This window comes from Pelodiscus sinensis, chromosome 10, assembly GCF_049634645.1.
Source record: "Pelodiscus sinensis isolate JC-2024 chromosome 10, ASM4963464v1, whole genome shotgun sequence".
Lineage (NCBI taxonomy): Eukaryota > Metazoa > Chordata > Testudines > Trionychidae > Pelodiscus > Pelodiscus sinensis.
The window spans coordinates 25,294,104-25,318,303 of record NC_134720.1 but is presented as its reverse complement, the minus strand read 5'-3'; the positions used below and the strand labels follow the sequence as shown (position 1 = coordinate 25,318,303).

At 46.9% G+C, this 24,200-nt stretch overlaps 1 protein-coding gene across 5 annotated transcripts in view; it reads right to left on the bottom strand.

Annotated features, from left to right (window-relative positions):
* The window catches only part of AGTR1 (angiotensin II receptor type 1), a 68,469-nt gene that overhangs the window by 10,538 nt on the left and 33,731 nt on the right, over positions 1-24,200 (bottom strand). Inside the window, exon 1 of one of the 5 annotated variants that reach the window (XM_075937684.1) lies at positions 1,914-2,341. The exons of the other annotated variants lie outside the window; for them this stretch is intronic. The gene's annotated coding sequence lies outside the window, so the exon portion shown is untranslated. Of the gene's footprint in view, positions 1-1,913; positions 2,342-24,200 lie in introns of those variants that run through there. 5 annotated transcript variants of the gene reach the window in all.

Sequence of the window (24,200 nt, the reverse complement as noted above, 5' to 3'; positions counted from 1 at the left end):
CTGCATGTTTAGGTGCCTCTATACCAGTGGCCTCCAACCTTTTTACACCCAAGATCACTTTTTAAATGTCAGGGCAAGCCAAGATCTACCTCATCCCTCCCCAGGACCCCACCCCTTCCTGGAGGCCCCACCTTCTCTATTCCCCTCCTCTCCATTACTTGCTGTCCCCAGCCCTTACTCACTCTCACTGGGTTGAGACAGGAGGTGCAGGCTCTGGGGTGGGAATGAGGGATTTGGGTGTGGGAAGGGTTTGAGAGGGGCAAGCTCTGGGAGGGAATTTGGGTGCAGGAGGAAGTGGAGAAGAGGATGCTGGCTCAGGGAGGGGACTCCAGGCTGGAGAGTGTGGGGGTCAGGTGGAGGATTGGGGTGCTGAGCAAACCACAGGCTTGTGGATGTGAAGGAGCAGAAGTTTGGATTGGAGTATATGGGGGGCTCAGGGCTGGGGTGGGGTAGGAGGTGCAGAAGTGTTATGATGCAGCCAGATGGGGGCTTGCTGGTCAGCTTTCATTTTTAAATAAAAACAAAAGGTTTCAACACTGTCTTTATTTATGACAGTGGTGGGGAACCTTTTTTGGGTTACGGGCCACTGACCACATTAAAATCAGTAAGGGACCACGCAAGTGAGATGCAAAAAAACAACCCCTCCAAAAACCCTAATCCTCACTGATGTAGCCCCAACTGAGACACCTTGCTCTCCTGGCACTCCAGCCCCATGGGGTGAGGGAGGAGGGTAGATAGGACTGAGGTTCAAAGCCTCAGGCCAGATTAACTCTTCTGGGGTTCCAGGGTTAGTGGATTTTATGGACCTCCCTCGGCTCTGGGGTGGGGCCAAAAATGAGGGATTCAGTGTGTGGGACAAAACTGCCAAGGAGTGGGAAAGGGGTGGGAGTGCAGAATCTGTTTGGGAGGTAGGGGGCAGGAACAAGCTAGGGGTAGGTGTTTGGCCAGAGAGCAGGAGCAGGGTGCTGGTGGGGTCTCTAGCCAGAGGAGAAGGGGCAGGAGCAGCTCGGCTGGTATCTGGGGATCTCCAGGGATGAGTATCTCTCAGGCAGGATCTGCAGGCAGTGCTGGAAGAAGCACACATGCAGCTCCTTTAAGAAATCCAGCTGTTCCTTGTATGATCCTCCGCCGCCATCTCTAACCCCCCGCCCCCTGTTGCTTCCCTGGAGCACAGGGGAAGGAAGGGAAAATTAAGAAAGCATGTGCGCTGCTGTGGGGAGAGGAGGAGCAGTACAGGCAGTCCCCGGGTTATGTCAATCTGACTTATGTTGGATCCCTAGTTACGAACGGGGGAGAGGGGAGGGGCGCAGCTAGTGCGGGGTGCCTCCCCCACTGTCGCCACCTCCGGCGGCGTGGGGGGCACTTCCCCCCAGCAGACCAGGGAGACGCGGAGCTAGCACCCCCTACCCCAGCAGACCAGGGAGACACGAAGCTAGCGCTCCCCCCTCAGCAGACCAGGGAGACACGGAGTGGCTTTTCTCGCCGCGGAGGATGTGGGCGGCGGGACTGCTGAGAGGTGCCGCCTGACAGGCGGTTCAGCCGGCGCTGCCCCGAGCGCCGTTTTACTGACAGCCATCTCCGAGGCGAAGGGCACGGGGCGGAACGTATCCAGCATGGGGAAAAGCTGGGTAAGAGCGGAGCGCAGCTTAGAAACTGCCCGCTCGCTGAGGCACGGGGCTCAGCACCCCGCTCTGAACTCCTGCCACCCCAGGCAAGTGACTCCCGAGCCCCCTCCCCTGTGCGGCCAGCGAGGGATTTGCGGGGAGGTGACCAGAGTGCTGCGTGGGGTCGCAGCACGCCCAGCCCGCCTCACTTTTTTTGTCAATGAGTCCCTGAATGAACCTGTCTAATCGCTGTGCCCGGCCAGCCGCTCGGGCACTTTCTCCTCCCCAAGTGAATGAAATCCAATTAACCTGAAGTTGACTTGCCCTCCTTTCGCTGAGCACAACATCCGGTCCCTGCTCTGGTGGGAAACCCTCTCCCTCTGGCCCCTGGCGTGCAGCTCATCAGCCCTGGCTCCCCCTGCTTCTTGCAATGTGATTTCCCCTCCTCCTCCGCCGCGGCCGCGGCTCCGGCCCCTTGATGTGCTCAATGTCCCTTTGAATCAGCCCCGCACACCTCCAGCACCAGGCAGCTCCTCAATGGATACAAACACAGAACGTCTCAATGGATACATTCTCTCGCTCAGCCAATGAGGGTGCGCGGAAGGGGCTGTTGCTGTGGCGACGGACCGGCTGGAACACATTGTGTTGATGAATTGTTAATGAGTTTTGGAGAAATGTTTGGCTAGAGTTTCCCCTACAATATGTACCAGTTCCGACTTACATACAGATTCAACTTAAGAACAAATCTACAGTCCCTATCTTGTACGTAACCCGGGGACTGCCTGTAAGTGCAGTTCCTGAGAGGCCGGCTCTGGTGCGGAGCCTCGGGACTTGCTGCCTCCTCTCCCACAGGACTCCAGCTCTGGCTCCAGTTTTGCGAGGGGCAGGAGGCTGTAGTGCCAGCACAAGCTCCTCGTTGGTGCGTATGTGTGTGGGGGGAAGGGTGCGAGGGAGGGGCTGGATACATTGCCTTGAGATGGACTGGCAGTGCCTCTGCAATCAACCAGTTGATCACGATCAACTGGTTGGTGCCCACTTCCCTACACAGACCACTGGGCTTCTATACCTGGTGCTGCTACAGGGCTTCTTCCTGTCCCTTCCTGCACACGTTGCTGTTGGCCAATGGAGGGCTAGATTGGCTGCAGAGAGAAGCCCCAGTCACTCTGGCCCTAGGGAAGTCACAGTGTGGGGATGAAGTGGGGAGGGAAGACCCTGGCCCCCATTAGGAGCTGCACAGGGAGGGGGCAGGAGGAAAGCCCCCGCCCCATGCAGCTCTTGCTGGGGGTTACCGAGCCCAAGGGGTAACCCTCGGCCACCAGTCCTTGTAAGAATCACGTGAGAGGGATGGAAGCCCCTGCCCCTGTTAGGAGCCCCACAAGGGGCAGGGGGCAGGGAGAGGGGAAAAGGGAAGGATGGAAGCCCCATGTCCCAGCAGAAGCTGGGAGGAGCCCTCAGTTGCACAGAGCTACTTAATTTGTAAGGAGGGTCCTGTGCTATGAGGCATGGGGCCAGCATGGGAACCCTGCCTGGGGACAGCAACATTCAGAGCCCCTCCATCAGTTTAGGCACTGTCTTATTGGTGCAGCTGAGGTCACTCTGCAGTATGACTGTCCCTCCTTACAGCCTTTCGGTGTTATGGTAAACAATCCCAGTCCAGGCAGATCCTGTTTTCCTGGCACAACCAAATCCTGATCTTGCTTTAAATTAGGATAAGAGGAAGCTGCATACCAAATTAGGTGGTCTTAGCTCTTACCATTTAGGATGAGTTCTTGAACAAAAAGGATTCACAGACAGATAGAACACACGCACACATTTCTAAAATACAGTAAACTTCCGATAATCCGGCACCTTTAGGACCCAGGGGGTGCCGGATTATCAGATATGCCGGACTATCAGAAGGGGGGGCTATGAGGGGTCTGGAGTGGGAGGGGATGCCACCCCAGACCCCTCATAGCCCCCCCTTACAATAGTTCGGCTCTGCCCCAGGCGTCCCTGATTCAGCTGCTGCTGGTCAGTTTCAGCAGCAGCTGAATCAGGGATGCCTGCAATAGAGCAGCTCGGGTGCTGCCGGGTTGGTCCCGCAGCGCCGAGGGGGGCGCTATGGCACCAACCCAGCAGCACTCCAGCTGCTCTTGCCCGGGGCTTCCTGGAATCAGCCGCTGATCTGTTTCAGCAGCGGCTGAATCGGGAACCTCCGGGGCAGAGCAGCTGGGGTCCTGCCGGGTTGGTCCTGCAGCGCCATCCTTTGGCGCTGTGGGACCAGCCCGGCAGTACTCTAGCTGCTCTGCCCCAGGCGTCCCCAAGAGCAGCTGGGGTGCTGCCGGGTTGGTCCCGCAGCCCCGAGGGGCAGCGCTACGAGACCAACCCGGCAGCACCCCAGCTGCTCTGCTCCCGGCTTCCCCGATTCAGCTGCTGGTCAATTTCAGCAGCAGCTGAATGGGGGAAGCCTGTCCGGCTGCCCCAGCACTTCTGGGTTCCTGATGGTGCCGGACCATCAGGAGTCCCGGAGCATTGGATGCCGGACTAATGGAGTTTTACTGTATATAGCCAGATATTCCTTAGGCTAGAATGTTATCTAAATATGTTAATTCAGGCTAGATACATATTTTGTTGTATAGTATCTGTTCTCTAACGTTCTTTTAACATAGTAGTTTTAAGATTTATTTCTTAGGACTATTTAGAGGTTATAAAGGCAGAACTGAGTAGATCTTACAACTTCGTTGTCTGTTGCATTCACCAGAACTGTAAGCATATAAACCACTCATAGGGTATGTCTACACTACCCCGCTAGTTCGAACTAGCGGGGTAATGTATGCATACCGCACTTGCTAATGAAGCCCGGGATTTGAATTTCCCGGGCTTCATTAGCATAAGCAGGGAGCCGCCATTTTTAAATCCCCGCTGCTTCGAACCCCGTGTAGCGCGGCTACACGGGGCTCGAACTAGGTAGTTCGGACTAGGGTCCTATTCCGAACTACCGTTACTCCTCGTGAAACGAGGTGTACCGGTAGTTCGGAATAGGCACCCTAGTCCGAACTACCTAGTTCGAGCCCCGTGTAGCCGCACTACACGGGGTTCGAAGCAGCGGGGATTTAAAAATGGCGGCTCCCCGCTTATGCTAATGAAGCCCGGGAAATTCAAATCCCGGGCTTCATTAGCAAGTGTGGTATGCATACATTACCCCGCTAGTTCGAACTAGCGGGGTAGTGTAGACATACCCATAAATTATTATCCCAGCCATTTGGATTGGAAATAAGATGTTTAATTTACAATGGAAAACAAATATGCAAAGACCAGGACCAGATTGTTTTTGTCTCACACCGAAGCCTTTAAAAAGATTCAGAGGAAAGCACAGTTCCTGTTACTACTTCGATTAATGCCTAAATATGGAGCTAGGTGCTTAAATTTAGGTGTCCGACTGTGAAAATTCTGCCATCAGTCTACTAAAAACATGTCCATGCTGCGTAAATACCTGCAAGTTGTGTGAAATCTATTTAATGGGGCTCTTTTGGCTCTGCTAGCACTTCTGTGGTGTGCAGGAACAACTTACTTTTTAATGAGTTAGAACCCCATGAGCAAATACTAAATTATAAGTGAAACAAGCAGAATGTTTTCTTAACAGACCACACACTAGCAAGTTTATAGAATGTTTGCTTCCTCCCCCCAAAAACAGCATACATTGGACATGTCTATAAAGGATCTTAGTGGACTATCAAACCTAGATTGGGCCCAAAACGCGTATTAGTAAAATGTCAGTTTCTTAAAACTGCCTTTAAAATGCTAAGTCAGTATTACAAAAATGTATATGCCCCCCAATGTCAAACCACTGTGACATTATAACTACTTGGCTTCAAAACATCCAAAGAACAGATAGACCACAGGGCTGTGTCTAGACTAGCCAGTTTTTCCGGAAAATCAGCCGCTTTTCCGGAAAAACTTGCCAGCTGTCTACACTGGCTACTTGAATTTCCGAAAAAGCACTGACTTCCTACTGTAAGAAATCAGTGCTTCTTGTGGAAATATTATGCTGCTCCCATTCAGGCAAAAGTCCTTTTGCGCAAAACTTCTGAGCAAAAGGGCCAGTGTAGACAGCTCAGATTTGTTTTCCACAAAAAAGCCCCGATCGCGAAAATGGCGATCAGGGCTTTTTTGCGGAAAAGCGCGTCTAGATTGGCCACAGACGCTTTTCCTCAAAAAGTGCTTGTCTACACAGCCTTGCAGTTTGTTCTGTGGGGTTGTGAATTGCATCATGCACTGAAGTGTTGCATAGTATTTGTGGTTTCCAGATTTTCAAGAACATAAGAATGGCCATACTGGGTCAGACCAAAGAAGGTCCATCTAGCCCAGTATCCTGTCTGCCAACAGTGGCCAATACCTGATGCCTCAGAGGGAGGGATCACAACAGGTAATCACAATAGGTAAACGTGATCCCTTCCGTGTCACCCACCTCTAGAGAAACAGAGGCTAGGGATACCATTCCTACTCATCCTGGCTAATAGCTACTGATGAAATTAACCTCTATGAATTTATCTAGCTATTTTTTGAAGTCTGTTAAAGTTCTAGCCTTCACAGCATCCTTTGGCAAGGAGTTCCACAGGTTGACTGTGCGCAGAATGAAGAAAAACTTCCTTTTGTTTGTTTTAAACCTGGTGCCTATTAATTTCATTTGGGGTATGTCTACACTACAGTTTTTTTTTGAAAAATGGCTGTTTTTCCGACAAAACCTGAGTTACGTCCACACTGCAATTGCATTCTTCTGAAAGTAAATCGAAAGAACAGAAGGATTTTTCCAGCATTGGTAATCCTCTTTCTACAAGGAAGAAGCCTTTTTCCAAAAGAGCTCTTTCAGAAAAAGGCATGTGTGGATGGGGAAGAGGGAGTTCTTTTGAAAGAAGAGGTAAGAGGAAAAAGCACAGGTACCCTGGTGGCCACTCTATCCATGGTAATCACAGCTTAAATGTGAGATAGCATCCATTCAGCATGGATCTGCTTTCAAAAAAGCAGATCGCTTTTTCGATGCGCTTTTGTGTGTGGACCCTCTCTTTCAGAAAAAGTTTTTCAGAAGATCTCTTCTGAAAAATTTTCTTCCGAAAGAAACCTACAGTCTAGACATAGCCTTGGTGACCCCTAGTTCTTATATTGTGGGAATAAGTAAATAACTTTTCCTTATTCACTTTTTCCATTCCAGTCATGCCCTCTATCATATCCGCCGAGTCTCTTCTTTTCTATGCTGAAAAGTCAAAGTCTTTTTAATTTCTCTTCATATGGGACCCGTTCCAAATCCCTAATCATTTTAGTTGCTCCTTTCCAAACCTTTTCTAATATCAAAATATCTTTTTTGAGATGAGGCGACCACATCTGTACACAGTATTCAAGATGTGGGCGTACTGTGGTTTTATATAGAGGCAATAAGATATTTTCTGTTTTTAAATGGCTCCTAACATTCTGTTTGCTTTTTTGACTGCCGCTGCACACTGAGTGGATGTTTTCAGAGAACTATCCACTATGACTCCAAGATCTTTCTCTTGAATAGTTGTAGCCAAATTGGTCCCCATCATATTGTGTATATATAGTTGGGATTATTTTTTCCAATGTGCATTACTTTACATTTATCAACATTAAATTTAATTTGCCATTTTGTTGCCCAATCACTTAGTTTGGTGAGATCTTTTTGAAGCTCTTCACAGTCTGCTTTGGTCTTAACTATCTTGAGCAGTTTGGTATCATCTAAAATATTGCCACTTCACTGTTTACCTCTTTCTCTAGATCATTTATAAATAAGTTGAATAGGATGGGTCACAGGACAGACCCTTAGGAGACCCCACTAGTTACTTCTCTCCACTCTGAAAACTTACCATTTATTCCTACCCTTTCTTTCCTGTCTTTTAACCAGTTACCAATCCTGGAAAGGACTCTTATCCCATGACAACTTATTTTACTTAAGAGCCTTTGATGAGGGACCTTGTCAAAGGCTTTCTGGAAATCTAAATATACTATATCCACCAGATCCCACTTGTCCACATGCTTGTTGACCCTTTCAAAGTACTCTAGCAGATTAGTAAGGCATGATTTCCCTTTACAGAAACCATGTTGACTTTTCCCTAACAAATTATATTCATCCATGAGTCTGAAAATTTTATTTTTTAACTATAATTTCAACTAATTTGACCAGTACTGACGTTAGACTTACCAGTCTGTAATTGCCAGGATCACCTCTAGAGCCCTTTTTAAATATTGGCATCACGTTAGCTATCTTCCAGTCTTTAAGTACAGAAGCTGATTTAAAGGATAGTTATAAACCATAGTTAATAGTTCCACAATTTCACATTTGAGTTCTTTCAGAACTCTTGGGTGAATGCCATCTGGTCCCGGTGACTTGTTACTGTTAAGTTTATCAATTTGTTCCAAAACCTCCTCTAATAATACTGCAAGGTAGGACAATTCCTCAGATTTGTCACCTAAAAAGAATGGCTCAGGTTTGGAAATCTCCCCCATATCCTCAGCTGTGAAGACTGAAGCAAAGAATTCATTTAGCTTCTCTGCTATGATTTTATCATCTTTGAGTGCTCCTTTTGCATCTCGATTGTCCAGGGCCCCACTAGTTTAGTGGGCTTCCTGCTTCTGATGTACCTAGTAAAATTTTTCTATTACTTTTTGAGGTTTTGGCTAGCTGTTCTTCAAACTCCTTTTTGGCTTTTCTTATTATATTTTTACACTTCATTTGACAAAGTGTATGCTCCTTTCTATTTTTCCCACTAGGATTTGACTTCCACTTTTTAAAAGATACACATAAAAGAAGCAGTGACAGAGAAAAAGGTAATTGCCCCATATGAACTAAAAGGTACCTAGTTTGTGCTGAGGAGCAGTACATTGACACGAACGAGGTATCTTTTAGTTCATACTGGCAGCATCCACATGGGGGAGTTAAAGTGTAGCACTTTGGTGTGCACTGCTGTTTGCACCTCTCTAGTCCTCTCTGTGGTGCAGCACAGAAATAGCCTCCGGGTGTGTCTCTGCTGTAGTGGAAGGTGTGATTGTTTGGGTAAGCATACCCATGCTAGCCTTAATCTAGCTGGCATGCCTAAAAACAGCAGTGAAGACACAGTGGCTCCAGGGAGCCTGTAAAGCCTACTCAAGCTACCATCAGACCTCTTGATAACAGTGTCCACATAGCCTGAGTCTCACTGAATGCCAATGGGACTTGAGCACCTAGGCACCTAAATCCCTTCCAATATTTAGCAGAGGGATACCTAAAAACCATAATAAATCTGGGCCTAAGTGCATGAGCAGTGGGTGAAGCTGCTTCTTGGGGGGCAAGTTCCCCAGCCTGTGGCCCTACCCATACTGCACCCCTGCTCCATCTCAATTCCCCCCTCACTCTGGCCATGCTATACCCTCCTCCCTTCCATCCCCCTCTCTGTTCAACCCTTTCCAGCCAAATCCCTGATCCCAAATGTAACAAGTGACATTCGAGAAAAACACTCTTGTAGTTTCTTTCCAAAGAAAACGGAGCATGTTTTCCACTGCATGCCAGATTATGAAGACTGGACATGCAGAAGATATCCAATTAAAAGCACTAAATTTGGGATTAAAAAACATCAGTTACAGGTGTTTTGATATACCCCAAAGTTTTCATAGATCTATTTGAAAACTCTTTGTAGTACAGGCAGTCCCCGGGTTACGTACAAGATAGGGACTGTAGGTTTGTTCTTAAGTTGAATTTGTATGCAAGTTGGAACTGGTACATATTGTAGGGGAAACTCTAGCCAAACATTTCTCCAGAGCTCAGTTTTATTCTCCCACACCTCACTTCCCTCAGTCCTGTATTCTCAAGCTGAGGTGTCTTCTGAGAAAAGCCGCTCCGCGTCTCCCTGGTCTGCTGGGGGGGGGGGGGGGGCACTAGCTTCGCGTCTCCCTAGTCTACTGGGGGGAAGCAGCTAGTGCGGGGTTGCCTCACCCCATTTGTAAGTAGGGATCCGATGTAAGTCTGATACATGTAACCCAGGGACTGCCTGTAATGGCAAATCAGCTGTCCTACTTAATGAAACATTAGTATTATGGAATATATGATACAGTACTTTATTTTCTTATTCAGTATTTCTAAACTGATTTTATATTTTGAATGTACTCTTAACCCTTCATAAAGTAATCATTCCAGATTACCATGTATTTAACACACTGAAACAAACCATTACTTTTAAATTAATTAGAATGATATAGTGTGTTCATAACAATGTTCATTGCTTTTAGAAAACGGGAATATTACATCATTTCTTTTGTGTGAGCTCCATAACAAGACATTTATAAAATGTCACCATATGTTTGTTAAAAGTATGTTTCCATAACAAAGTATTTTATATACTAAGGTACTGATTTTGGTGTAGGGTTCTCTTAAAACTAGTTCATCAAATAATCAGAAGGAAAAAAAAGCTGGAAAAATCAGTTTCCTTATCTGGAAGAAAAGGAAGTTGTCCCTTTCAGGGCTCTCATCAACAGGGAGGGGAAGGGAGAAAGACTACAGCAGGGATGGACGGAAAGACTTTGGAAGCAGTTTTTGTACTATTATAATTAAAATGTGTATTTTAGATAAATGATCTTTTGAATCATAGAAAACTAGAACTGGAAGGGACCTTGAGAGATCAAGTCCAGTCCCCTGCCCTCACGTCAGGACTAAGCACAGTCTATATCATCCCTGATAAATGTCTGACTAACCTTCTTTTAAATATCTCCAGTGATGGAGAATCCACAACTTCCCTAGGCAACTTATTCCAGTGTTTAAGCACCCTGACAGTTAGGAAGATTTTCCTTATGTCCAACCTAAACCTCCCTTGATGAAGTTTAAGCCCATTGCTTCTTGTTCTATCCTCAGAGGCCAAGGAGAACAATTTCCCCCCTCTCCTCCCTGTGACACCCTTTTAGAGACCTGAAAACTGCTATCATGTCCCTTCTCAGTCTTCTCTTTTCCAAACTAAACAAGCCCAATTCCTTCAGCCTTGCCTCATAGCTCATGTTTTCTAGACGTTTAATAATTTTTGTTGCTGTTCTCTGGACCTTCTCCAATTTCTCCTCATCTTTCTTGAAATGTGGTGCCCAGACCTGGACACAAACTCCAACTGAGGCCTAACCAGCACAGAGTAGAGCAGAAGAATCACTTCTCGTATCTTGTTCACAACACTTCTGAATTTATTTAAAAAAAAACACACCTATGCCTGACAATCCAAGCATTTAAAGCTAATTTTGAATACTCAGATTTTAATCTATGCAAGGATTTTTTATAAGCTTCAGCAACAAACTAATGAAATCTTTTAAGCAAATACTAAACTAATTTTAAAATTTGAACTGGTTTTTGTCAGCAAATTCAGAACTGGACAGCACAGGTTGAACCTCCCTGGTCCAGCATCCTGACCCGTCCCGAATGAGAGAATTTGCTGGCACAGGAGAGGTCCCCTGCCACTAGCCTTCCAGGACATTTCCTCTCCCTCTGGCTGGCTCCACTCTGGCCTCCCTGCCACTGAGCTCCAGCCCCGCTGCTAGAGGGCTTGGCTCCGTCTGCAGCTGTGAGCCAGCTGGGGCTCTCCGGGGACAGAGCTCCCTAGCTGCTGAAGACCTGGTTCTCCCCGCCTGGCTGGGGCTTCCATGGGACTGGGCTTACCAGCTGTTGGCGGTCCCACTGCTGCCATGCCCCACCAGGGCTTCCTGGGACGGGACTCTGTGGTTGCCCTGCTGCTGCCGTGCTGGTATGGGGCTCCGTGGGGACAGAACTCGTTGGTTCCACTGTTGCCTTGCCTGGCAGGGGCTCTCCAGGGACAGGGCTCACCAGTCTGATGGTGGGACTCTCCACCGCTGGACTCGCTGACCATCTCACACTCCCGGGTGCCAGGGCTCTCTGGTCCAGTAACATCTGTGATCCTACCTGACCATGGATGTTGCCAGGCAAGATTTAATATGTTTCCTGGATTTAAGAAGCTCAACCTTTATATACCACTGGAAAGGCAAATGCCTGTTAAATGGATTTATTACCGCTTAATGGCTCTTTAACAGTTTCAGTGTTATGCAAACAGGTCTGGAAAGCTGGAAGGCCTTTCACTTAAGTTACTAGAGCCCCTCGGGAGGAAGACTCACTAGGCTACAACAATCTGTTGTGGGAGTCCACAGGAAGAGTTGGAATAGGGATAGGAAGAGGCAAGTGGCTGGGCACTAAGACCCAGAAGAGGCAATGCCTTTCTTTGCCTCTTATACATGCCTCTTCTGCCTAAGTGACTTGCCAGATCACACAGGAAATCAGGCAGAGCCAGGAACTGAATTAGATCTCCTGAAACCCAAGCCAATGCCTTAGCCACAAAACATGCTTTTACTTTAGTAGGTTGTTCTTTTCTAAAAATGGAGTGAGCCTCTGATATATATTTTGTGACTAATGATCTCTTAAGGCTTCATTTATCCTTTTTATTATACACTTCCTTGTTCTAGGAATAATGCTAGACTTAATAAGCCGATTAATTTCAAAAAAGATAAAAGGGGCAATTTCAAGATTTAGCTTCTTGGGAGTTGCACCAAGACTGGAATATCTAATTAAATGTATCTAAATACAAAACTTTTATCAAGAACTACAATTAATTCCTCCCAATCTCAGAAACTTCTTGTGTAAATTACAATCTAGGTACCTCGTTTGTAACAAATGCCTCAAATCCCCCACCCCTCAGTTATTTTTACCATTTTTTCAAGTAAAAAAAAGTCATGTTAAACCAGCTGGTACAACAGATATCTCATATTTTGATTATCAGTGGCATGTTAACTTATTAACCTTTGAGGGCTCAAATTCATACTGTCCATGCCTAACAGATCTGGAATACCATATATTTTGGCTTTATGGTCAGCCATGCTATTCAGAGGCTTTCAGGAAAATAGCCAAGACTCCCCCGAAGCATGTTTTGGAGCTACCTCACAAGATTTGAACTCCTGTGAATACATATTTTTGTAGCTTGTGTTCTGCAACTCCATGGTCTGTCTTTTTATAATTGCCTCAGCATCAGGTTGGGACTGTACAGTTTATTAGTCATTATAACTCTTCATTTATACAGAATCACAGAAGTGCAGGAATAAGAGGGACCTCAGTAGGTCACCTAGTCCAGTCCCCTGCACTCAAGGCAAGACTAATGACAGGTCTACACTACAGCCTAAGTCGGTATAACTTCTGTGTGCTCAGAGGTGGGGAAAAAAAACCCATGTCCCACTAAGCGACACAAGTTTTATGATGTCTGCGCCAGCAGGAGACATTCTCCCACACATACCACTTCTGCTTCTTGATAAAGTGGAGTAATTATGCCAATGGGAGAGTAGTCTTCCATCAGTATAGCATGTCTTCACGAGACACACCACAATGGCATTGGTGGTGGTGGGAGACCTGACCTCTACTGTCTCCCATGCCAGGCCCCTCCAGTAATTCCAGAGGCCATGTCTCTCGAGGGACAGCATGCCATAGAGGCCAGGGCGGTGGCAGGAAGGAGTGGAGTTTGGGGAATGGGTTTGGACATGCCCCAGCTCCTGTGGGCTATCAGGCCTTCCAAAATGGATTACGAATATGCTCCGCGCCGTAGATGACCTGCCGGCCAGGAATTTGGAACCCCTGATCTAGGCTATATTTCCCTAGTTTGATTATGAGGCAGTCATGTGGGACAGTATCAAAAGACTTACTGATGTCGAGATCTACCCCATCTAACAGCTTCTTCGCTATATACAAGACTTGTTTCACTGACAAAGAAAGTTATTAGGTTGATTTGACATGATTTGTTCTTGACAAATCCATGCTGACTGTTTATCACCTTACTATCTTCTAAGTGTTTGCAAACTGACTGCTTGATTATTTACTCCATTATCTTTCAGGGTATTGAAATTTAGCTGAGTGGTCTGTAATTACCAGGTTGTCCTTTCCCCCTTTTTATAGATGGGCATTATATTGGCCCTTTTCAAATCCCCTGCAATCTCTCCCCTCTTCCATGAGTTTTTGAAGATAATCACTTACGGCTCAGATCTCCTCAGTCAGTGAGTGTATTTCATCAGGCCCTGATAACTTGAAGATATCTTATAAGAAATGTTTAACTTTTCTTACTGTCATTCCCTATGTCAGATGTCCAATTAATTTTTCACCAGCAGGGTTAGTAGCAAACAAAAAAGACATTTTGCACTTTTGCCATTTCCACATTTTTCTATTATTTTTTTTCTCTCTCTCTATTGAGTAACAGGCCAACCCTGGCCTTGGTCTTCCTCTTGCTTCTAATGTATTTCTAAAATGTTTTCTTGTTATCCTTGATGTCTCCAGCTACTTTAATCTCACTTTGTGCCTTGGCCTTTCTAATTTTGTCCCTGCATCCTTTTCCAATTTGACCTTTTTTCCCTATTTTTGTAGGACTCTCTTTTGAGCTTCACATCATTGAAGATCTCCTGATTAAGCCAACATGTGATCTCTTGCCATCCATTCTGTCTTTCCTGCACAATGGGATAGTTTGCTCTTCTGCCCAAAATAATGTCTCTTTGAAAAACTACAGACTCTCTTGAACTATTTTTCCTCTTAGGCTTGCTTCCCATGGAATCTTACCTACCAACTCTCAGAGATTGCTAAAGTCTGCTTCCTTGAAATCCACTGTCTTTATTCTGCTGTCATCCCTCCCTTAGAATCATGAACTGTATCATTTAGGGATCACTTTTACTCATGGCTCCTTATTGACTTGAAGGTCAGGAAGAGCCATTATCATCCATTATATCTAATCTCCTGTCTGCTAGCTAAGAGCATGAATCTGCCAGTGTTGTGCTGAGCAGGACCTTACTCCATGCATAGACCTGTTGGTTTCAGTAATAAGGTCCTACTCTGTGGCCTGGTCTACACTACTTGGGAAGGTCAAAGTAAGATACACAACTCCACCTCAGGTTTTTGGCAACACACAAAAACCTGTAGGGGAACACTTCAATCTTCCTGGACACACAATTGCAGATCTAAAGGTAGCCATCCTGCAGCAAAAAAACTTCAGGACCAGACTTCAAAGAGAAACTGCTGAGCTACAGTTCATCTTCAAGTTTGACACAATCAACTCTGGATTAAACAAAAACTGTGAATGGCTTCCTAACTACAAAAGCAGCTTCTCCTCTCTTGGAATTCACACCTCCAGATCAGCTACCAGAAGTGGGCCTCATCCTCCTTGATTGGATCCACCTCGTCATCTCCAGCCTGATCCTGGCCTGCATATTTATACCTGCCTCTGGAAATTTCCACTATATGCATCTGACGAAGTGGGTCTTTGCCCACGAAAGCTTATGCTCCTACACTTCAGTTAGTCTATAAGGTGCCACAGGACTCCTCGCCGCAACTCCACCTCTGCGCGTTTCTGCACCGTCCACACAGCGTGAGGCCAACAGGAGCAAATGCTCCCATCGGCTTCCCTTACTCTTCATGATGAGCAGGCTTACCGGCATCAACAGGGGGCCCTTTGAGTTTGATCTAGCGGCAGCATTGATCTGCTGCGTAGTGTAGACATGCCCTTAGTGCAGGCCTGGGCAAAATACAGCCTGTGGGCCGGATCCCACCCACCAAGCCACTGGATCTAGCTCGTGGAATCAGCGGGGAGCCCCCACGCAGGCTCCCCAGCTTGCCCCACAGCCCCATGTGCTGTGCAGAAATGTGGCTGCAGGGCTCCGTTTTGTTTTGAAAATGGAGGGGAGGAGGGAAGTTTTAGGAGCCACCCCGCCCCCAGCACATTCCCATTGGCTGGTTTCTGCCAGAAACTGGCCAATGTGAGCTGCTTGTTGGAATAGAAAATTCATGTCCCCTCTCCTGGGCCAGGCAAACAGGCAGGCTGGGAAACATTTTAAGATCTACAGCAGTGGTCCCCAACCATTTCAGGTTGTCGGGCGCCAGGGGGCGTGGTCGTTAGCCCGCCGGGCGCCCGGGGGCGCCCCCCCCCCCATAGCCCCCGCATGCCCGGGGCCAGCGCTCCCCCCCCCCCGCAAGCGCTGCGCGCCTGGGGCCAGAGCTGGCGCTCCTCCTCCCCCCCGCAAGCACCGCGCGCCCGCCCCCTCCCCGCAAGCACCGCGGGGCCGGAGCCAGCGCTCCCCCTCTCCCCCCGCAAGCGCCACGCGCCATGTGCCTGGGGCCAGGCCAGCCCCGAGCACCTGGCAGGCGCATGCAAGTGCCCCCGCGGGCGCCATGGCGCCCGCGGGCACCGTGTTGGGGACCACGGATCTACAGGCAGGCAGGCTCCTTTGGCAGCTGACAAGTAAGTCTCTTAGCCACAGTCTGTTTCTGGCACCCCAGCCGTTTCCTGCCCCTCCAGTCAACTTTCCCAAACCCTCTGTCCCACTGTTACACCCATACCCTGTCCCAGATCATAATTCTCTCCTACCCTAAGTCACATCCCAAAGATTGCACTCCAGTCCTCTGCCCTAGGGTCACAACCACCTGCTTCATCCCAACTCCCTCCCAGACTCCAGTCTCCCTTCTGCCCCCCAGTCTCTTACCTTACCCCAAGCTCCCTTCTGCACCCAACCTCCATCCCAGACCCCACATCTCCATTAATATCATGGAAAGTGCAGCCCTCAACACTTTCCAAAATCTTGGAGTGGCCCCCTATCAAACATTATTGCCCACCCCTGTCTTAGGGTATGTCTACACTACCCCCCTAGTACGAACTGGGGGGGGGGGGTAATGTTGTCATACGGAGTTGCAAATGAAGCCCGGGATTTGAATTTCCTGGGCTTCATTTGCATAAAGCCGGCCGGCGCCATTTTTAAATGCCGGCTAGTTCAGACCCCGTGCCGCACGGCTACACGCGGCATGGACTAGCTAGTTCGGACTAGCCTCGTGGAATGAGGCGTACAGATAGTTCGGAATGGCTACGTAGTTTGAACTATCAAGCCCGTGCCGCGTGTAGCCGCGCGGCACGGGGTTCGCACTAGCCGGCTTTTAAAAATGGCGGCGCGGGCTTTATGCTAATGAAGCCCGGGAAATTCAAATCCCGGGCTTCATTAGCAAGTTCGGTATGCATACATTACCCCGCTAGTTCGAACTAGCGGGGTAGTGTAGACATACCCTTAGTGTGTAAGGTTGGTGGAATCATGAGCTGAGATATGTGCTGAATACAACTGTGGATTTCATAGCAAATAGACAATGGTGTCATGTTTAATGTAATATGTGGTAATTGTCCCTCTGCAGAGAGGGTAAAATGTTTTCCTCTCAAAACAGTTTGAAGCTCCCTATGGCTGGGCAGCTTAAGAATTGTGAGGCATGTCTAATAACCAGCAGGTATGCCAGGATCTCTCAGCAGATTAACCTCACTTTTGGAATTTATTCCCCTTGGCAATGCACCTTAGCCAAACTCTTTGAAGCATGCATAAGTATTTGGGATTTGACTTCCCCCTCTTGCTCACGTGGTAGCTACTGTGTCTGGTGACAGCAGTGGGCCTGATTAGTGCTAAACTATAAATGTTTGCAAACAAGTATCTAATTTAAATGTTCTAAAATCCACTATAAATCAGCAATAAAGTAAAGTTTGGTAATTTGAGCCTGACCATGCAACTTTGTGAACATTGTCTGTGAGGTATTGAATGACCTCAGCTCCTTTTGAGGTGAGGGGGAAATAAGGAAGTTCAGCATTTCATGAGTGGAATCAGGGCATTACTCAGGAAAGAGCTTTGAAATGTGGTACACAACATATTAAATTAAAAACAGAGTTGATTCAAAGTTAACAGGCCAAGCTCATTTCTAGTGTAACACTACTGATTTCAATGGATTTCCTTACACCCAGGATGAATTTGGCATGTTATCTACTTCAAAGTATATCAAGTAATTTCAACTATTTTATTAATTATTCAAATGCACATATACAAAAAGGAAAATTATGCTAATCTTAATTACAAAATGAGAAATACCAAAATAATAATTAAAAAAACCCCAACTACAGAGCTGAGGAAATGGAGAGTAGAGAAAGAGATGATACATTAACAAATAATGTAGTTTTGTTGCATTTTCCTTATAAGAGATTTTGATGCATCAGAAAGAAAAGAATGTTTTCATGGCTGTATTTGAACTGTGAGAAACACACACAAAAGCTTTGTAAAGACATTGACTGCAGTAGAATATGGAAGGCCATTTGCTTTGAGTACAAATAAAAGGACGTGGACCTTGTCTTCCTAGGACAACAAGGGGAAACCAAAAATCAGGAGTGGGCCACAGGAGTGACCTTTCTTCTCCTCAGTGGGTCACAGCAACCTGTGGCCCACTGGGGTTCCACCTGTGGCCCCGCGGATTCCCTGTCAGCTGCTCTTCCCACATGCATTATGCGCACTGGGTACCAGAGCCCTGCAATTCCTATGACTTCCGCCTCCCTCCCAGCACTCTTGGAGCAAGTGAATTGCCTGATACTTGCTCCGTCCCCTCTCATCCCCCTCCCTCTCAGAGCTGGAAAGTTGCAAATGAGCTGCTGTCTGTGGCTGTTCAAACTCTGGGAGGCAGAGGGAGGAGTGGGGACAGAGCGGAGCGTGAATCAGGTGATTTGCGCGCTCCAAAAGTGCGGCGATGAAGGTGGGGGGCAGAGGAAGTGTGGGACTACTGTTCCCTAGGACACAACAGGTGCATGGGCAGGAGGGCAGACAAAGGAGAGGGAGGACTGGCAACACGCAGAGCCACTTCCTCCCTGGCCAGGCAGAGCCTATGGGTCGGATCCAGCATTGGGGTTGCTGACTCCAGCCTGTGAGGCCCGGGGCTCCCCCCACATCCTTCTGCAGCACAGCCTGTGGGGAAACAACAGGGGGCACAAAGATCCCTGCTGCTGGGGAGCGTTCCCCGAATCTTGCGGGGCAGATCTAAGCAAACAGGGGCCAGAGGTTCCCCACTCCTCCTTTAAAACAACAGAAAAAGCTTCAAAACTAAAGTTGAAATTCCTTCCTTCCAAAGAGCTCCTCAAGATGGCAGTTCTGTGAGTTGTGGTGGAACTTCACTATAGATATTAATTTCTTGCAGTCAACAGTGTTCTTTCTTTCCTAGCTGTCATCGGGTTTAGCTACATTAAAGCTACGCAGAATAGACTACTTTAGTGTGAGGGCACTTCATTTACTGCAATCTGGATCTTTACTTCCTCAATGACTGCCAAAGCATCAGCATAGTCTGAAAGGTGAATAAAAGACCATCACAGAGGCAGCAGACAAATTTTATTCTAGCCAGTGCTTGGGAAATTTTAGGGTGACACAGCAGTGCCATTTGCTAAAAAGCTTGATTTCAAATGACTGAGAATGGGGGAGGAGCTGCTTGAGACTCAATCTCTAAGAAAAGTGGCTGGTGAGTTGCTAATCCCTGTTGTACATTACTGTCCTGTTTGACCTTTTATTTTTTTTTTAATTACAATGATTATAATAAGTCACTGGTAATGCAGGGTTTCAGACTGTTCTACCAGCTATTATTTACCACTCTATTCATTTCCTGTGTTGGATGAGCATGCATCCTAATTAAACTGCCTGTGGTAACAAGGCAGAATGCTGGGCCCAGGCAAGGTAAATAATGCTTTGCCAACTGAAACATAAGATGAAATACCACTGACTCCAGCTTCCTGTGAAAACTTCGTTAGCTATAAATGGGTAACTAGATGTCACTAGTCAGGTTTGAAACAAACAAAAATGCTTTTAATATTTGTATCTTGGCACTGACTCTTATCACTACAGGCACACCCAACCTTAAACATTTAGCTGTACTGCAGTAGGTAATTCACCCTTTATTCTTTTTCTTATGTGGGATGGATGATTTGTTCCCCCTAAAAATGGAAAATAAGACTTTTCTATGTATATAAGGATGAATTTTTTTCCACATAAGAGGGCTGTGGATTTAAATGTGAACATAACTCAGAGTAAACTTCCTGAGATGTGCTGGAAAATGTTTTGGAATAGTATGTTCCATATAGTAAAAAGTGTTTGCTTATTGTTCCTTTAAAAAACTACCCTGTATTGTCCCAGGTATTTAGTCCTTCCTTTTTAAGGTCTATTATTTATACTGGTGGCTGCAAAACTGTTAAAAGTTTTACAAGCTTTTTATTTCATTGTCCTTTTCCTATGCAGCATTATAAACAGCATGTTCTCCCCCACAGCCATAAGTGACTGTACTTTTTTCCACCTCATATAATCACAAGTTCATTCTCCTTTCCTGCTTATCTACCAGGACCTCCCTTCCCATGGCAGTGAGACTGCAGCCTGTAAACTCCCTGCCACCAACTAGAACCAAAGTCAATCCTCAGCAAAAGTAGGTGCTGAGAGAATTCTTGTTTAGCAAACACAGATGCAAAAGATGAAGTAGCAGATATACCTAATGACACTCCTCTCTGCCTTCACATGACAAAATATTTTGGCAGAGAAAATACAAGTGCTTAAATGGGCTAAGTTAATGAAGCGTGGTCCTGATTCTAAAGAGCCCTGTGATGGACGGTTTGCTGCTATGCCCAGACAATGGGAAGACTTGATGATGAAGCCTGACAAGCCTTCCTCTAAGTTGCTGGTTCAGTCCAGTACAAGCCAATAAAAGCAAAAAGTATCAACAATAGGATGGCTGCTCAGTGGCCTGTCTAGAATAAGCGGCAGTTTTCAGTCTGTTCCCTTGTGGACTGGTTTCCATGTAACTTGCTGTAATGTGCAGTTCAAGATAAAAACATGTTCAAAGTTTCTCAGATTTAAAGATCTGTTTATTTTAAAACTATCTATAGTGCATATCTAGTAGCTGATGGGCACTATTCACTGGGATGACTCCACTTTAGTTACAGCCCCAAATAAGAATATGCAGATAGCTGCAGGAGATTTTCTTTTCTATTTTCTGTGTGCTTGTACAGCTTCAGCTAAAGCCTGCCCCATATAGGGTTGCCAGGTATCTGCTATTGAACCAGACAGCCTGGTATTTGCGCCTTCTGTCCGGTAAAAAAATTCAGAAAATACCGGACAAACGAAATGTCTGTTATTTTTTGTTTTTCCCAAGTGCCTTGGGACATGCTGGGGTGGAGGGAGGGTGGAGCGGCCTGGGAATTAAAGGGGCCGTGACTGCATTTCGGCCATGGTCCTTTTTTTTTCCTCAACAGAATTTTTCCCGGCTTTTTTGGGGGCGGAGGCGGGAGGTCGGTATTTTTTGTGTAATCATCTGGCAGCCCTAGCCCCATACCCAGCTGGGACTGAACTGAGCCACAGGGATTCCCTCCAGTTACAATTCCTGGACTTTGAGAGCTCCTGCTGTGCCACCACTGAAGCCAGGGAGACTGGTTCTTTTCCTTTGCTCTCAGTGCTCTCCCTAGTGGCACCCAGCTGGCATGGAATGACCAGGTGGAAGAACAGGCAGCAGCTTCCTGGCCTTGCTGGCAGGGAGGCAAAAAGATTGGAATGGACGCTGGCAAGGATTCAAATGGGATCAGAACTAACTACAAGAGACTGTCCCCAGGGTGTTTCTGACAGGTTTGTAGAAGCTCTGGCATCACCCTCTTCCGGCAGGACATGACTTCCTCAGATGGGTCAAGCTTAACCTGCTATTAAGTCAACAATGTGCCCTTCTGCAGGTTCAGGCCTTTCTAATTCCCTCCCCACTCCTCCAATGACTTCCTTAGCTCTCTTTAGTCCCGACTACTGCTAAGGAGCCCACACATAGGCTGAGGAAACTGTAAGGAATGTATTTCCTGCCTTTCAATCATGCCATACATTTAAAAGTATTGGAGGCTTCCTATTTGCATAGGCTTTACGTTACTGTGACATCCATCCTACGCATTCCACAATGCTTAGTTCCTCGGACTTTAAGGGAAGTGAAACCTTTGAAAATGTTCTCATGAAGAATAGAATTATAGAAATACAAGACAGGACTGGACGCCTTTCTCCATGTGTTCTCATTTGTAGCATATAAGTGAACAGAAAAGACACCTACAAAACACAGCTTTACTAATAATTGTTGAATGTGTGGCTGTGTGGGCTACTTTTGGAATAATTAGATAAAAAAATGGTTTAGTACATGAGTCGCCAGATATCCCAGGAGCTATGTGCCTTCCTGTCCATTTATAGTATTTGTATTCCAATATCCAATGTATTTAGACTTTTTCCCTAAACAATTAACATGATCACATATGAGAACTCACTATCAGGCTTGTGTGTTAAGTGCTTTCTTTCTGCTACAATCTTTTGAATTGGATTAAGTTATTTTTGGTTTTGCCCACCTCTGAGCTATACCCATGAGCAGAGCATGCATACTACCAAGCCTGTTATTTCAAAATAACAGGCTGGTTATTATGTAGTAATAACTCCTGTGTTCCATGAAGAATAACGCTTTTTTCCAAAATAGTTATTTTGAAATAGCGGTAGTGTGGACGCTCCACTGCTGTGATGTCGAAAACTACTCCCCAGAGTCATTCAGAGTAATTACTCCCCAGTGCTTCCTGGAGCTCTAAGTTGAGGTAGCGCATCCACATTAAGGGAGCCTGCCTCGCACTAATTTTGAGACTTTCCTATAGGGTGGACATGCTATTTCAAAATAGTTATTTCAGGAGTTATTATTTCAAAATAAGTTATTTCAGATAATTTCCTAGTATAAACATGCCCTGTATGTTTGTAGGATCAGGGCCCTAATTTTCAGTAATTATTTTGGTTGCTTTCTTTCACTTTCTCATTCTTATAAAACCTAAATAGAAGCAATTAGGCTAATTACTTGTGTACGCTACATACTTGGTTAATATTTTCAGCTAAAGTCATGGGCTTGCTCTAGACAGATAGACGATAAAAATGCCATGCGTTTCGAGAACCAAATATTTTTAATTTTAAATATCTTGACAGTAGTTTTTTAAGCTGCCATTGTAAGAGCTAGGCCAGTTTTTCATAGCACATCAAATGAAAGGAGGAAGCTTGACATGGGAGTGTCAATTTCTTAATTTGGAGTGAAACCTTGACTTTCCTTGTCAAGTCAGCTTTCATGTCATTGGTTCTGGAGTACAGGCAGTCCCCGGGTTACGTACAAGATAGGGACTGTAGGTTTGTTCTTAAGTTGAATCTGTATGTAAGTCGGAACTGGCGTCCAGATTCAGACACTGCTGAAACTGACCGCCAGTTCTGACTTACATACAGAATCAACTTAAGAACCCCAGGCATCCCCAAGTCAGCTGCTGCTGAAACTGATCAGCAGCTGATTCCAGGAAGCCCAGGGCAGAGCAACTCTGCCTGGGGCTTCCTGTAGTCAGCGCTGGTCAGTTTCAGCAGAAGCTGACTTGGGGATGCCTGGGGCAGAGCAGCTGGGGTGCTGCTGGGTTGCTCCAGTAGCGCCGCTCCTGGGTGCTACTGGACCAACCCAGCAGCACCCCATCTGCTCTGTCCCAGGCGTCCTGATTCAGCCGCTGCTGAAACTGATTCAGCCGCTGCTGGTCAGGACCTGGGGCAGAGCAGCTGGGGTGCTGCCGGGTTGGTCCAGTAGTGCCCAGAGCGGGCGCTGCAGGACCAATCGGCAGCGCCCCAGCTGCTCTGCCCCAGAGTCCAAAACAAAAGCCTGGTCTGCTGGGGGGGGGGGAAGAGCACTAGCTGCACACCCCCCCCCAGCAGACCAGGGACACGGGGAGCAGAGCCGCAGCGGCAGCGGGGTCCCACGCCTCTGAGGCTTTGCCAGAGCAAAGCCTCAGAGGCGCGGGGAACCGCCGCGGCTGCCGCTTCAATCTGGGTGCCTGTGGTCTGCTGGGGACGGTCCCCAGCAGACCACAGGCACCCAGATTGAAGCGGCAGCAGCGGCGGTTCCCCGCGCCTCTGAGGCTTTGCTCTGGCAAAGCCTCAGAGGCGCGGGACCCCCCCGCGGCTGCGGCTTCAGTCCGGGAGCCTGTGGTCTGCTGGGGACCGTCCCCAGCAGACCACAGGCACCCAGATTGAAGCGGCAGCAGCGGCGGTTCCCCGCGCCTCTGAGGCTTTGCTCTGGCAAAGCCTCAGAAGCGCGGGAACCCGCCCGGTGCCCCTGGTCTGCTGGAGACGGTCTCCAGCAGACCAGGGGCACCGGAGCAGCTTACGAACGGGGCTTTCTCGCCCCGACTTCCGGGGCGAGAGAGCCCCGTTCGTAAGTGCGGATCCGACGTAAGTCGGAGCCGCGTAAGTCGGGGACTGCCTGTAATAGAAGCCCAGCTATTGTTAGCCTGTAAAGTGGTACTATTTATGTACTGTGATTTTGAGAACTGTCCTCTATATATTTATCTCCTTCACACTTCAGTATCTAGAAAAATCACATTATTTTCATTTCTTGAATTTCTTCCCTCCTTCTAGTTGTTTTTATACCCCCCCCCCCCCATTTGCTTTCTTGACTTCTTGGATTAATTTTTCATTTAGTTCCCAACAGCCTTCAATTTCGTTCAGTTTTACTAGTGCAAATTTCTGAAAGGAAAAAGTGTCAATTAATGTGCATTCTCTGAGGAAAATCATCTGCTTTCAGAATGAGTAATGAGGGTTGAAGATATAGGGAAGATATTTTGGAGGGTATTTATTTGGGTTTTGGAATGGAAAAGATTATAATAATATTGCCTATAGGAATGATGTTTAATTTGCTCCAAAATCTATTTCATTCTGTGTATGACATTCTGACCA